Raw genomic sequence first — 15,089 nt, forward strand, 5'->3', positions numbered from 1 at the left:
CCTTTCTTATACAACCTTACTAATAGACTCCTAACTTCTTACCTAACCACTAGGAATGTAGACTGAGCACATAAATCCCCTTTTTCACATACTGACGGGTCATTAGCACTCAGTTGACCTCCTCCTTTACCACTCCCATTTTGGGTTGTAAAAGAAAGCCTGGTGGTCACTGCCTGAGGAAAATTCTTACCTGCCTTTATTTATTTATTTATTTATTTATTTATTTATTTATTTATTTATTTATTTTTTTGGTTTTTCGAGACAGGGTTTCTCTGTGTAGCTTTGCGCCTTTTCCTGGAACTCACTTGGTAGCCCAGGCTGGCCTCGAACTCACAGAGATCCGCCTGGCTCTGCCTCCCGAGTGCTGGGATTAAAGGCGTGCGCCACCACCGCCCAGCTCCTACCTGCCTTTATGACCCTGTAGAATTCAAGCCTGGTGACCTTGCTCGACCAGGGGCTTGCTATTGCTTGGGTTTAAAACTGAATTCCTGGGAGACTTAGGTGGAACATGGAGAACAAAGAGAGACAGAGAACGGAGAGGGATAAGGAGGATTTTGACCAAAGAGTACGTGTGGATAAGATGGAAGATGAAGAGTCAAATGGGGAAGTACTAGCTGGGTCAGAACAAGATGGAAAGGACCTAGATGAGGCAGAGTTAAGACGAGAGAATTAAGCTAGAATTTAGAGGGAGCAGTAGATAAATATAGAGAGAAATTAGGCAAGAAAGGAGCTAGACACGAGAACAGAACTGAAGCTGTGTATATAGGATGTTATGCCAGAGGAATTAAAGCAAGTGGACTATAGACCTCGGTGTGCTGAGATTCTGTTTCCCGAAAATAGTCCTCGCCGTTAGTAGTTCTCTCTCCTGAGCCCCTGGAATGTATAATATTGAGGCTGGTCCCTCTAATATTATACAAGATGTGACCTTGATGGAGGTGTTTGTCACTGGGAGCAGGCTTTGGGTTTCAAGAGACTCCCACCATTCCCAGTAAGCTCTCTGCATCCTGTTTGTGAGCCAGGATATGAGTTCTCAGGTGCTGCTCCAGTGCCATGCATGCCTCTCTGCCGTCACGCCCCCCACCATGATGTGGGTGCTCTTCTACCCCTCTGAACTGTAAGCACCAAATAAACCCTGCTTTCTGTAAGTTGCCTTGCTCATGTTTTTGTCACAGCAATATAAAAGTAACTAAGGTGCTCGCTTCGGCAGCACATATACTAAAATTGGAACGATACAGAGAAGATTAACATGGCCCCTGCGCAAGGATGACACGCAAATGTGTGAGGTGTTCCATATTTAAAGAAAAAGTAACTAAGAAGTGACTAAGATAGAAGTAAATCCAAGGGTCTCCAACATCAGGAAATTTCAAGGAGTGCAGTGATATGGGGCATGCAGAGATAGTCCTTCTTAGTCAAAGGATAAGTTACTGCACTTGGACCCTCCCACCACCAAGAAAGAAGAACACTTGGTGGGCCTACTTGGATTTTGGAGGAAGCATGCTCCTCATTTGGGTATTTCCAGCCCACATGACAAGTATGATGGCTCTTCTTGGTTGTCAACTTTACTATATCTGGAATCAACTAAAACCCAGGCTGTCCCAATCCCTCAGGCCCCTCCCTAGCACTGCAACAGAACACCAGCTGCAGCTCCCTTTCCCCCTCTCCACACCTCCTGTGGATCCCACAGACTGTCTCCTCCTGACGGGCCCCCCCACCCCCGTCCCCCACTTGTCTCTGCATCCCACCCTCCAACACCAGCAGGCATTCCCTGTGAACACTCCAGCCTATTTTCCTAACCTAAAGAAGGAGATGCCTATCAAGGTACAAGAACACCAGTAGATTGGACCAGAAAAGAAAATCCCCTTGCCACATAATAATCAAAACACTAAATGTACAGAACAGAAAAAGCATATTAAAAGGGGGAAAAAGCAAGTAACATATAAAAGAAGACCTATTAGAATTATACCTAACTTCTCAAAGAGACTCTAAAAGCCAGAAAGGCCGAGACAGATATCCTGTAGATTCTAAGAGACCACAGATGCCAGCACAGACTACTATACCCTGCAAAACTTTCAGTCACCGTAAAAGGAGAAAATAAGATATTCCATGATAAAGTCAACTTTAAACATCTATTTACAAATCCAACCCTTACAGAAGGCACTAGAAGAAAAACTCCAGCCTAAATAGGATAACTCCATCCATGAAAACACAGGAAAGAAATAATCTTGCACCAGCAACAAAAGAAGGGAAGCAAGCACGTGCTTACACACACACACACACACACACACACACACACACACACACACACACCATCACCACCACTATCAACAACAACAAAATAACAGGAATTAACAATCATTGATCATTGATATCTCTCAATAGACTAATAGAATGGATTTAAAAACAGGAGCCACCCTTTTGCTGCATACCAGAAACACACTTCAGCATCAAAGATAGACATTATCTCAGGACAAATGGTTGGAAAAAAATATTCCAAGCAAATGGACATAAGAAGCAACCTGGTGTAGCCATTTTAATATTTAAAAAAAATAGACTTCAAATCAAAATTAATCAAAGAGATAGGGAAGGACACTTCACACTCATCAAAGGAAAAGTCCACCAAGATGACATTTTAATTCTTAACATCCATGCCCCAAACGCAAGGGTACCCACTTTTGTAAAATAAACACGACTACAGCTTAAACCACATACTGACCCTCACACGCTGATAGTGGGAGACTTCAGTACCCCACTCTCACCAATGGACAGGTCATCCAAGCAAAACTCAACAGAAAATGCTGGAGCTAACTGACATTATAAGCCAAATGAACCTACAGATATTTACAGAACATTCCACCCAAACACAAAAGAATATAACTTGTTCTCAGCACCACAGGGAACTTTATCCAAAACTGACCACATATTAAGACACAAAGTAAGTCTCAACAGATACAAGAAAATTGAAATAACTCCCTGTGTCCTGTCATATCACCAGGAATTAAAGCTGGATGTCAACAACAACAACAGAAAGCTTATAAACTCATGGAAACTGAACAATTCTCTACTGAATGAAAAATGGGTCAAGACAAAAATAAAAAAGAAATTAAAGACTTTCTAGAATTCAGTGAAAATGAATACACAACATACCAAACCGCATGCCTTTAATCCAGCACTCGGGAGGCAGAGCCAGGCAGATCTCTGTGAGTTCGAGGCCAGCCTGGTCTACAGAGCAAGATCCAGGACAGGCATCAAAACTACATGGAGAAACCTTGTCTCGAAAAACCAGAAAAAAGAAGAAGAAGAAGAAGAAGAAGAAGAAGAAGAAGAAGAAGAAGAAGAAGAAGAAGAAGAAGAAGGAGAAGAAGAAGCAAGTTCATCCTACCAACTTAACAGTACACCTGAAAGCCCTAAAACAAAAAGAAGTAATCACACCCAAGAGGAGTAGATGGCAAGACAATTCAACTGAGGACTTAAATCAATAAAATAGAAAAAAAGGGTACAATACAAAGAATCAATGAAGCAAAGAGTTGGTTCTTTGAGAAAATCAACAAGACAGACAAATCCTTATCCAAACTAACGAAAAGATGGAGAGAGAATATCCAAATTAATAAAATCAGAGATGAAAACACCAGACATCAAGGAAATCCAGAGAATCATAAGGATACACTTTAAAAACCTATACTCAGCCGGGTGGTGATGGCGCACGCCTTTAATCCCAGCACTCGGGAGGCAGAGCCAGGCGGATCTCTGTGAGTTCGAGGCCAGCCTGGGCTACCAAGTGAGTCCCAGGAAAGGCGCAAAGCTACACAGAGAAACCCTGTCTCGAAAAACCAAAAACAAACAAACAAACAAACAAAAAAAAAAAACCTATACTCCACAAAATTGGAAAATCTAAAAGAAATGAATAATTTTCTTGATGGATACCACTTGCCAAAGTTAAATCAAGATCAGATAAACAATTTAAATAGGCTTGTAACCCCTAGTGAAATAGAAGCAATCATTAAGTTTCCTAACCAAAAAAAGCCCAGGGCCAGATGATTTTAGCAAAGAGTTCTATGGGACTTTCAACGAAGAGCTAGTACCAAATCTTCTCAAATTATTCCACAAAATGGGAACAGAAGGAACATGGCCTAATTCATTTTATGAAGCCACAGTCACTGTGATACCAAAACCACAAAAAGACACAACGAAGAAGAGAATTACAGCCCAATTTCCCTTATGAACATAAATGCAAAAGTACTCAATAAAATGCTTGCAAACCAAATTTAACAACACATCAAAAATATCATCCACCGTGGTGAAATAGGCCTCATCCCAGAAGTATAGCAATGGTTCAACATATGAAAATCAGTAAATGTAATCCACCATAAAAATAAACTGAAGGAAAAATTACATAATTATCTTTAGACATCAAAAAGGCTTTGACAAAATCCAACATCCCTTTATGATAAAAGTCCTGGAGAGATTAGGAATACCGGAGACATTCCTGAATATAATAAAGGCAATGTACAGCAAACCTATAATCAATATCAAATTAAATGGGGAAAAATTCAAAGAAATTCCACTAAAATCAGTAATAAGACAAGATTGTCCATTCGCTATATACCTATTCAATATAGTACTTGGGGTTTTAGCTAGAACAATAAGACAATTGAAGGAGATCAAGGTGGTACAGATTGAAAAGGAAGAATTCAAAGTATCATTATTTGCAGATGATATGATAGTATACATAAGGGACCCTAAAAATTCCACCAGGGAATTCTTACAGCTGATAAATACCTTCAGTGAAGTGGCTGGGTACAAGATTAACAAATAAAATCAATAGCTCTTCTATATATGAATGACAAATGGACTGAGAAAGAAATCAGGGAAGGGCTGGAGAGATGGCTCAGAGGTTAAGAGCACCGACTACTCTTCCAGAGGTCCTGAGTTCAATTCCCAGCAACCACATGGTGGCTCAACAACCATCTGTAATGAGATCTGGCACCCTCTTCTGTACACATAATAAATAAATAAAATCTTTAAAAAAAAAAAAAAAAAAAAAAAAAAAGAAATCAGGGAAACAACATCCTTCTCAATAGCCTCAAATAATACAAAATATCTTGGGGTAACTCTAACCAAACAAGTCAAAGACTTGTATGACAAAAACTTTAAGTCTTTAAAAAAAGAAATGGAAGAAGATATCAGAAGATGGAAATATCTCCCATGCTCACGGATCAATAGGATTAGTGTAGTAAAAATGGTCATCCTACCAAAAACAATCTACAGATTCAACGAAATCCCCATCAAAATTCCAGCACAATTCTTTACAGATCTTAAAAGACAATTCTCAACTTTATATGGAAAAACAAAAACAACCCTGAACAATAAAAGAACTGCTGGAGGTATCACCATCCCTGGTTTCAGGTTATACTACAGAGCTGAAGTAATAAAATCCTCATTGTATTGGCATAAAACAGACACGTTGATCAGTGGAACTGAACTGAAGGCCCAGACATAAATCCACACACCTATGGACACCTGATTTTTCGTAAAGAAGCCAGAAATACACACTGAAAAAAAGAAAGCATCTTCAACAAATGGTTCTGGTCAAACTGCATGCAGAAGATGTCTGCATGTAGAAGAATGCAAAGAAATCCACATTTATCACTCTGCACAAACTCAAGTCCAAGTAGTTCAAAGACCTCAACATAAAACTGGGCACACTGAGCCTGATAGAAGAGAAAGCAGGAATCACCTTGGACACATTGGCACAGGAGGCAACTTTCTGAACAGAACACCAATAGTGCAGACCCTATGATCAACAATTAATAAATGGGACTTTATGAAACTGAAAAACTTGTGTAAGGCAAAAGACACTGTTAGTTGGACAAAGTGGCAGCCTACAGAATGGGAAAAGATTTTTTTACCAGTTCCACATCTGATAGAGACCTAATATCTTCAATACATAAAGAACTCAAGAAACTAGATATAAAAAAATAAATATTACGATGTAAAATGGGGTACAGATCTAAGCAGAGAATTCTCAGTAGAGGAATCTCAAATGACTGAGAAACACTTAAAGAAATGTTTAGCATTCTTAGCCATTAGGAAAATTCAAGTCAAAATACTTTGAGATTCCATCTTACACCTCCCAGAATGGTTAATCAGTAATGCAAGAGAGAGTTCATGCTGGTGAAGATGTAGAATGAAGGTTTGGGTTTCTCCTCCAGGAAAAGAACCAAGACCTGGTGAGGTGCTTGCTGAAGTGGAAGAAATACAAAACGGGTAGTAGTAGAGGAAGGTAGTTATAAATACCAGCTAAGGCAGTGTGACCCGTTGTAGAAGCATGGACTGTAATTGACATGGGTGTTTCTTTTGACTCTAGCTTGTGTCAAGTTGACATAAAACTAGCCAGAACACATAGTGTCAACATATGGACATCTTCCACTGAGGCAGAAGACTGAGCTTGCCAACAGCGTCAAGACCTGATAGGGTACCGCTCTTTGGGCCTCTTCTATAAATAACAGGGCAGAGATTTGCCCTTGCTGGAATAGATACTTTCTTTTCTTCCCTTATCTAACATGATTCTGCAGCATCACCAACTGTGGACCTATAGGATGTCATGATCCTAGTGTCATTATCATTTCATCTCAGGCAAAGTTTCTTTCCACCAAGAGTTGCATTTGAAAGCAAGAGAAACAAGTCCACGATCTTGGAACTGTCTAGTCCTATCACATACTGTATTATTGGAGAACAAATGACCTAGTAGATTGGTGAAATGATTGATGGGAGCTGTAAGTAGAGTGCCAGTGGAAACACAAGGCTCAACGTAAGACCAAGTGCCGACCCACAAGATGAAATAGCTGTTTTGAACCAGTAACCAACAGATGGTGCTGTTTCCCTTACACCACAAGCACAATACCCAGATCCTGGAAACCACAATGCCTGAAGACACACGAACAAAACTTAATTCCGGGGGGCATTTAATTTTAGCAGTCTGGAGGCCACGACAGGCAGATTTCTATGAGTTCTGGGCCAGCCTGATCACTACACAGGGAGACCAACCAGAGCTACATGAGACCCTCTCTAAAAACAAAAAATCTTAATTCCCTCTCTCCAGTATCCTTAGACTCCCCTGGTTTAGAGACTTTTGCCCTGGCTCATTTTGAATTCTTACCTGAAGAAAAGGTCTTGGAAGGTGACCCTTGTGAGCATAAGCAGGACAAGAAGAAAGTGAGTCAGAGATAAAGTAGATAAGTCCGTGACCATTGTGGGCAACTGAAGCACGATCTCACTGAGAACTCTGCAAAGTGTGTAAGAAGCTTTAGCTCTTCTGGATGCTGGGCAGGCAAGGCGTATGCTCATCAATCCCAATTTGTAGGACATTAGCTACCTGACATTTTGAATCACAAAGTTGTGGCTCGTGGGACCTAAATGCCCATTTATTCAAGAATTGCCTTGCTAGTTTTTTTTTTTTCCTTGTGTTTTTTTCCTAACTCAGGAAACTACATTTTTCAGGATCCCATTCCAAACGCCTGCCAGATAGATTTGGCTGATGGTAGAATACTCAGAGTACTTCTCACACTCCCTCCTCAGCAGCATGTACAGTAGTGGTTATGTTTTCTCTTGTCTTCATTTCTTACCAACAGTTCCTTTCTTCATGATCCACGTTTGCGGCATGGAACTAATTTTCTAGGAATGCCTGTTTGCAGCTCAGATAATGCCACCTCCTCTCGCCTGTCATTTCTCTATTTTGAGAGGTGGCAGTAGCAATGTACAGATGCTGGTCTGGGGTTTGCCTCTTGTCTGTTGTCTGGCTTTTTGGCTCTTCTGTTAGCTGGTATAACTAATGCACTAAGTTCTTTTCAGACCTCCAGTGGATCATGTTTTCATGCTGTATCTGGCTGACTCCTGACCTAATTAATGTTAATCCCGTGCCCTGTCTGGTTCTTCGGGGTATATATAACCCTCAGTGGCAGCCTCAGCACACTAAGGATTTGAGCTAGCCTTTACTACCTTGATGATGGATATAGTCAGAGTAGACTGCCTGGGTAATAATAACAGCCACTAAAATATGAGCTGTGTGTGAGTACATAGGCCAATCTGCCCTAGCTCTATAGTCCTATACTAGCTAACACAGCAGCTGCTGCACATGCAGCTGCAGGACAGTTGAAATGTGCTTGATTGGAATTAACATTTACACCAAATGCAAACTACATACCAGATTTCAAAGACTTGGCATAAAAAACTAAACCATCACAATAATTTTCATATTAATTATATATTGATTATATTGACGATAATTTGGATATATTAGATTAAATACATTAAGTAAAATTAATTTCACCTGTTTCTTTTTTGTGTGTGTTGATATGTGTCCACTTACATGTGTAGGGGGGTGGCGAGAGATTAATGTCAAGTATCTTCTTCAACTTCTCTTCACCTAATTTTTGGGGAGAGGGTCTCTCACTGAACCTGGAGCTTGCAGATTTGGCTAGACTGGCTAGCCAGCAAGTCCCATAAATCCTCCTGTCTCCACAATCCAGCACTGGGATTACAGGCACAGGTCACCACACCCAGTTTGTTCATGTGCGTGATACTGGCTTTTTTACTTGGGTGCTGAGAAATCAAACTCAGCTCCTCACATCTGCATAGCAAGTGTTTTGCTGACTAAGCCATCTTTCAACCTTTTTAACGTGGCTACTAGAGAAATTAAAATCACATATGGAGTTAACATTATAGTTCCACTGTAAGGCACTGTTTTAGAGGCCAAAAAGACCTTTAAAGGTAGTAAGAACTTAAAATAGCAAAGACGAAAAGAATTGTAGTTGGCTGAATAATAGCTTCCAAAGATACCCAGGTCCCTAAAAATTACAGTTGTTACAATGTAAAATAGTGGAAATTCACAATGAATATGTTATCCACATATCCACATCCATAGGTTATCCACATAAGCCTTAACTGAGAATCAAGCAAAAAGCAAAAGAGATTCATACAGAAAAATGATATTTAACTCAATCAATGGTGAGAGCTGAAGTAAGAGATGACATTGCATGCATGAAATACCGAGGAATGGTCCTTAGTCACGCAAGGCCTGCAAGAAATGAAATTCTAGAAGCTGGAAAACACCAGGAAACAGATCCTTCCCTAAAGCTTCCAGAGGGGATACAGCCTGGCTGACTCACTGATTCTGGCCCAGGGAATTGATTCAGACTTCTCAAATCTAGTGCTATAAAAACGAAGATCTGGGAGTGCAGTTTAACAACTAGTGCGCGCGCACACACACACACACACACCACACACCACACACACACTATGCTGCTTAAGTTACTAACTTTGTCTTAATTTCTTACAGCAGCCAGAGAAAGCCAATAAAGGAAACACACACACACACACACACACACACACACACACACACACACTGTATACGCCTGCAGTTTTCCTGTGTTGTCTAAATTTAACCTTATAAAATAGAGTCAGGTCAGTGTGAGATATATACACATTGGTTCTTATGTTTGCTAGGTATTTTGGAGGCAAGGAAATCAAGATATAGAGACATTAAGAAACTGCCAAAAAATGTTGCATTTAGTAAAAGGCAGAAGCTGGATTAAGATCTCAGACCACGTGCCTACAAACCCCGTTCTGTTTCCATTATGCTATACAAGTCTCTTCTGTTGGTCTGCAGTTTTCTTCCAAATAGGTCCATAAGTTACAGGTCATAAGAGTCTATATTTTACTTCCTGCCATCTGAACTTGTATGTGTCCTGACAAAGTACCAAAGGCAGATTTTATTTCTGGACATTGCTTGGTCTTGTTAATATGATGTCATCAGTATAATATAATATAATATGATATGATATGATATGATATAATAAATATAATATATATCCAATGTGATGCTCCATGAAATATCCAGATGACTTGAGTCCCTTTGTATAGGGACAAGATTGAATGTACACATTCCTCCATCCTGTGTGAACAAGCTACACCGTTTCTAATTCATGATAAGTAGGAATAAATTATTTAAATTACAGCTTCATATCATATGCTGGTAGCCATTTTAATTTGCTTTAGTAAAGATGGTGCATGGAACACTGCCTCTGCAATCAGGACTAAAACTTGGTTAAATTCGTAGATGTCCACTGTCATTCACTATAATATACCAAGTTTTTTAAATTGTGAGATTTGGTTTTTATATGATAATATCCACTATAATTTTTTTATATTATTTAACTTATTTCTGTCCTGGAGAAAGCATGTGCCTTGTACAGGTCAGAGGACAAATTGCAGGAGTCAGTTCCCTTCTTCCACCATGTGGGTCCCGGGAGTTGAACTCAGGTCTTCAGACTTGGTAGCAAAGTGCATGTTTTACCCAGTGAACACTTGTTCTTATTTATCTTTACCAATTTTTTAAAAAGATTTGTCTTTATTTTGTGTGTGTGTGGGGGGATGTTTGCCTGAATGTATGCAAGTTAATACATGCTTGCCTGTGCCCACAGCGGTCAGAAGAGGGCACTGATCCCCCTGAACTGGAGTTACAGTTACAAGCCCCAGGTCATCTGCAAAAACAACAAATGCTCCTAAACACTAAGCCATCTCTCCACCTCTAGCCTTTACCGTTTTTAAATTAATTTTTCTTATTGTGCTAAAAATACATAACAGAATTTTAACTATCTGTGTGCATAGTTTAGTGACACTGAGCACTTTCTCATTGCTGTGTGGCATGCTGCTAGAACCAACTTCTAAAACCTCTTCATTATTCCAAACAGAAATGCAGTACCAATTAAACAATACTACCTTTCTCCTTGCTCTATTCCACCTTTATTTTACTTTCTATCTTTATGAACTTGGCTTTTCTAAATACTTAATGTAGGTGGAATCATACAATGTCTTTTTGGTGTCTGGCTTATATCAATTAGAATAATGTCTTCATGGCTCATCTATGCTATAACAAATATCAGAATTTTATTCCCTTTTAAGGTTAAATAATATTCCACTGTATGCGTACACCAGTTTGTTTACCCGTTCATCTGTTGGTAAACATATAAGCTGTTTCTACCTTTTGACTACTGTAACTTATACTTTTATAAAGATTGGTATGTGTGGGAGCCCACAAAGGTTCTAGTGAGATCTGAGCTTGCTTTGCACAGCAGGGCTGCATTAGAAGATGGCTTGACCACGTGCATGGTCACCAGTTGCCTGGGATGGACTGCACTTGGCAGTGCTGGGGGGAGGTCTTTTGCTTCACCCCTTGGCATTCCTTTAAAAGCCCTTTAGTAGAGACAGAAGGGGTTGGTGGGTTTTGACCCAGGCCCTCCCAAGGCTATCCTATGTTTCTAACTGTCTCTCTTCTCTATATTTCTATCCACATATTTCTCACTTCTCCCTCCTCAAGAGCACCCTGGGGGAAAAAGAGGGAGCTGGTCTTCCCCACGGTACTGCAAAATAGGTGTTTTTTTCCTGACCATTTAAGAGACAACTCCTGTGTTCCCAAACCAGGTGTTTATAATACTTATGCTTTATCAGTTTCTTAATTATTAGCCACAAATTGTATGTGAAAGAGCCATCTGCAGAAAGAACCCTCTCCCCCAACCCCATATATGAGTGGTTTGCCTGCATGTATGCATTTCATCACATGTATGACTGGTGCCTGAGGAGGCTAGAAGAGACTGGTGGGATGATTTGGGAATGATTAGGAGGTATGGCTTTGTTGGACGGAGGTTTTAAAAGCCCATGCCATTCCCAATGATCTCTTTCCACTTCTTGTTTGTGGATCAGAATGTTGAGTTCTCCACTGCTGCTTCAATACCATGCCTGCCTGTCTGCTGCCATGCTCCCTGGCATGGAGGTGACCCACTCCTGTACCTCTGGAACTATAAACACCAAATAAACCCACCTTTAAATAAGTTGCCTTGATCATGGTGTCCTTTCACAGTGATAGAAAAGTAATTAAAACCAGGCAGTGGTGGTGCATGCCTTTAATCCCATCCTGGGGAGGCAAAGGCAGGTGAATCACTGGGGGTTCAAGTGGTCTTTAATCCCAGCCTGGTCTACATGTCTAGTTCCAGGACAGCCAGAGCTACATAATAGAGAGACCCTATTCCAAAAAAGAAAAGAAAAGAAAAGTAACTAAGACAGTATCCTGTTACTAAGTACAACTTTTATATTTTTGTGTATTAGTTTTAAAAGATACAAAAATATTTTATAATAAGACCTCACTAGAAAAACATAACAATCATAAGTCTGGAAGCCATTAATAACAAAGCCTGGATATATATGACAAAAGAAGTAGAAAAATATGTAACCATAGTAGGAGATTATGAAACATACATCTCAGTGACTGATAATGACAAGCAAACAAAACATCAGTATAGAGAAAAAAGATTCACAGTACACAATTACCCAATGTTTCAGAACACAGATGTAGCCAGAAGGTTTCTCTGGTCCTGCCTGGCCCCATGGTCCTGCAGCCACTTATAAAATAATCACTCAGAGGCTTAATATTATTTACAAACTGTATGATCTATGGCAGGCCTCTTGCTAGCTAGCTCTTATATCTTAAATTAACCCATTTCTATTAATCTATGTTTTGCCACGTGTTCTGTGGCTTGCCGGGTCTGCTGGCATGTTGTTCCTTGGGCAGCAGGCTGACATCTCTCTCCGGATTCTGCCTTTCTCTTTCCTGTCTCTCTCCTTGGATTTCCCACCTGCCTCTAAGCTTCCTTGCCATAGGCCAAAGCAGCTTATTTATTAACCATTGGGAACAACACATATTCACAGCGTACAGAAAGACATCCCCCAGCACTTTCCCTTTTCAATCTAATCTAAGAGGAAGGTTTTAGCTTTAACATAGTAAAATTACATATAACAAAACAGTTATCAAGCAAGGATTACAGTTACAATATCTAGTCTATTTGTACTTGGCAAAATTAAAGAAAATATTTTATCATCTAGCTTATATTTGTAAGTGTAAAGTTTCATATCTAATTTATCTTTTATCATAACCAAGGGAAATTATAACTATCTAGTCTTCAGCTACATCAAAGACCCTAGAAGGATACAATATTACTTAAGTAAACAGAAAGAGCATTATAAGCAATTTCCAAAAATCTAGAATGACAGAGACAGCTGACTGCCTGGACAGTGTTCCAAAGTTCCTCTGTAATGTTGGGCCATCCATTTTCAGCTTATATGTCCAGAGTTTCTCAGTTGCTTTTCCTTGAGCCCTGTAGAATATTTGGCAGTCTCCTCTGTGAAGCAGGAACCCGAAGAACCATTTTGCCTTGTTTTGGCAATATTTAGTGGTCATTTTTCTATGGGTCTTGCATGTCCAGTTTATATAACATAATGTCAAAGCAGTCCAGGCAAGAACAGTTTCTTGCCCAAATGGCCAGTTCTGCCAAGAAGATAAACTCCATGTGGAGTGTCTTCGATGCCCATCTTCCTCTTTGAAGTAAATGGTGCTGACAGGGCAGACATGTCTCATTGTCCAGGAAAGTCTAAGTTCTTAAAACATTTAAAATGCCATATTCTATAGGTCTTTGAAGTATTTGAAGATTATTTACCTAATTGAAATATATCTATGTATAACTAGAAAACTTAACTAACATGACTATAAGTTTGATTATCATGGATGATTAATTATTAATCTGTATTTCTTAATTATACATTACAATTTCAATTGAGCTGCACAAACATAATACCTTAAACAAGAGTAGAAATATATATACAGTACAACAAAATTAACTGTAAATTTGTATCAATAAACTAAAATCCATAACAATGTAAAACATTTTAAACAAGTTGTTGCTCTTTAAAAGTAGATTCAATAGTCTACCCTTTTATCCTATCTTATCTATACTATCCCCTTTCTTTTTTAGAAAGAGATTGCATTTATAATTAACCCCCTTCAAATAAAAATAAACATTTATAAACAATATTTTGGAAATTTGGTTGTAGCTTCTCATACTACTTCCTGCTGGTTGGGGGCACTGGCAATCTTATGGGGATCCTGAGAAAATTAAGAATTATGGTCAGGTTCTGACTGGAGTAGTCTGTAAGGCTGCACTGTCTAAGCCAGTTGCCTTGAAGCTGTTCTGGATGTTGGAATATCTGGAAACCTTTCAGGGGGTCTTCCTTGATCAAACCATATTAGCTTGGAAGCAATCCATAGGTTCTCATCTTCTGTGGAAACAAAAGCAGAACCTCTTTTCCAAAGCAATATATCCTTAGACACAAATTTTAAAGTCAAGATACCTTTAAAAATAATTTAACTTTCTGTAGTTAAAAACCACAAAGACAATATAATCCAGACTCTGTGTAATTTCCATCTTTTTGTCGCTTATTTTTATATTACTTTTATTGTCTCTTTAAAGACTTTACTTTTTAAACCATTTCTTTATATAACTGTCTATCCTCCTTTCCCTCTCTCTTTCAAGCCTATGTGCATTTTTACACATAATGTAAACCATTTAGAGGTTTATTCCATCTGAATCTGTCTTATTGTGAATCTATTGCTTTAAACTACAGCATGGCTGGGACTGAAATGGCAGCCTTGGCTGATGGCTCCACCCACCTCAGCTTCCCAACATGGTGGAGGTAATTCACCACCAGGCCTGGGAGCTATGCTGTCCACCAACTCTGAGAGGCAGTGAGGTTTTTTGGGTTTTGTTTTGTTTGTTTGTTTGTGGCAGGGGAGGAAAGGGTTTATTCCTCTTATGAGTCCACATCACAGTTCATCATTGACTGAAGTCAGGACAGGAACTCAAACAGGGCAGGAACTGGAGGTGGGATCTGATGCAGAGGCCATGGAGGGGAGCTGCTTACTGGCTTGCTCCTCATGGCTTGTTCAGCCTGCTTTCTTTTCTTTTTTTCCTCTTTCTGTTTTCTGTTTTTGTTGTTTTGCTTTATTATTATTATTTTATTTCTATTATCAGCTTGATACAGTATAGATTCTTAACTTAATAGTGAAATGTTTCACTGAAGCTTGCCCAGTGATTGAGTAAAACTAAAACTTATTATAAGCCACAGTCATCCTAGGGTCTGCCCTGCTATGTAGCCTCCCTGAATCTGTGGGTCGCAGACTGATTGTTCTTTGCTTTATATCTAGT

General features: G+C 39.4%; 1 non-coding gene across 1 annotated transcript; it reads left to right on the forward strand.

Moving 5' to 3' along the window:
* The first annotated feature begins 1,191 nt into the window (after positions 1 to 1,191).
* On the forward strand, positions 1,192 to 1,298 carry LOC131915803 (U6 spliceosomal RNA). Its single transcript, XR_009380444.1, has one exon. It is a non-coding gene; the product is annotated as a U6 spliceosomal RNA (small nuclear RNA).
* Positions 1,299 to 15,089: the final 13,791 nt, after the last annotated feature.

The sequence above is a fragment of the Peromyscus eremicus genome, chromosome 7 (genome assembly GCF_949786415.1).
Source record: "Peromyscus eremicus chromosome 7, PerEre_H2_v1, whole genome shotgun sequence".
In the NCBI taxonomy this organism is placed as follows: domain Eukaryota; kingdom Metazoa; phylum Chordata; class Mammalia; order Rodentia; family Cricetidae; genus Peromyscus; species Peromyscus eremicus.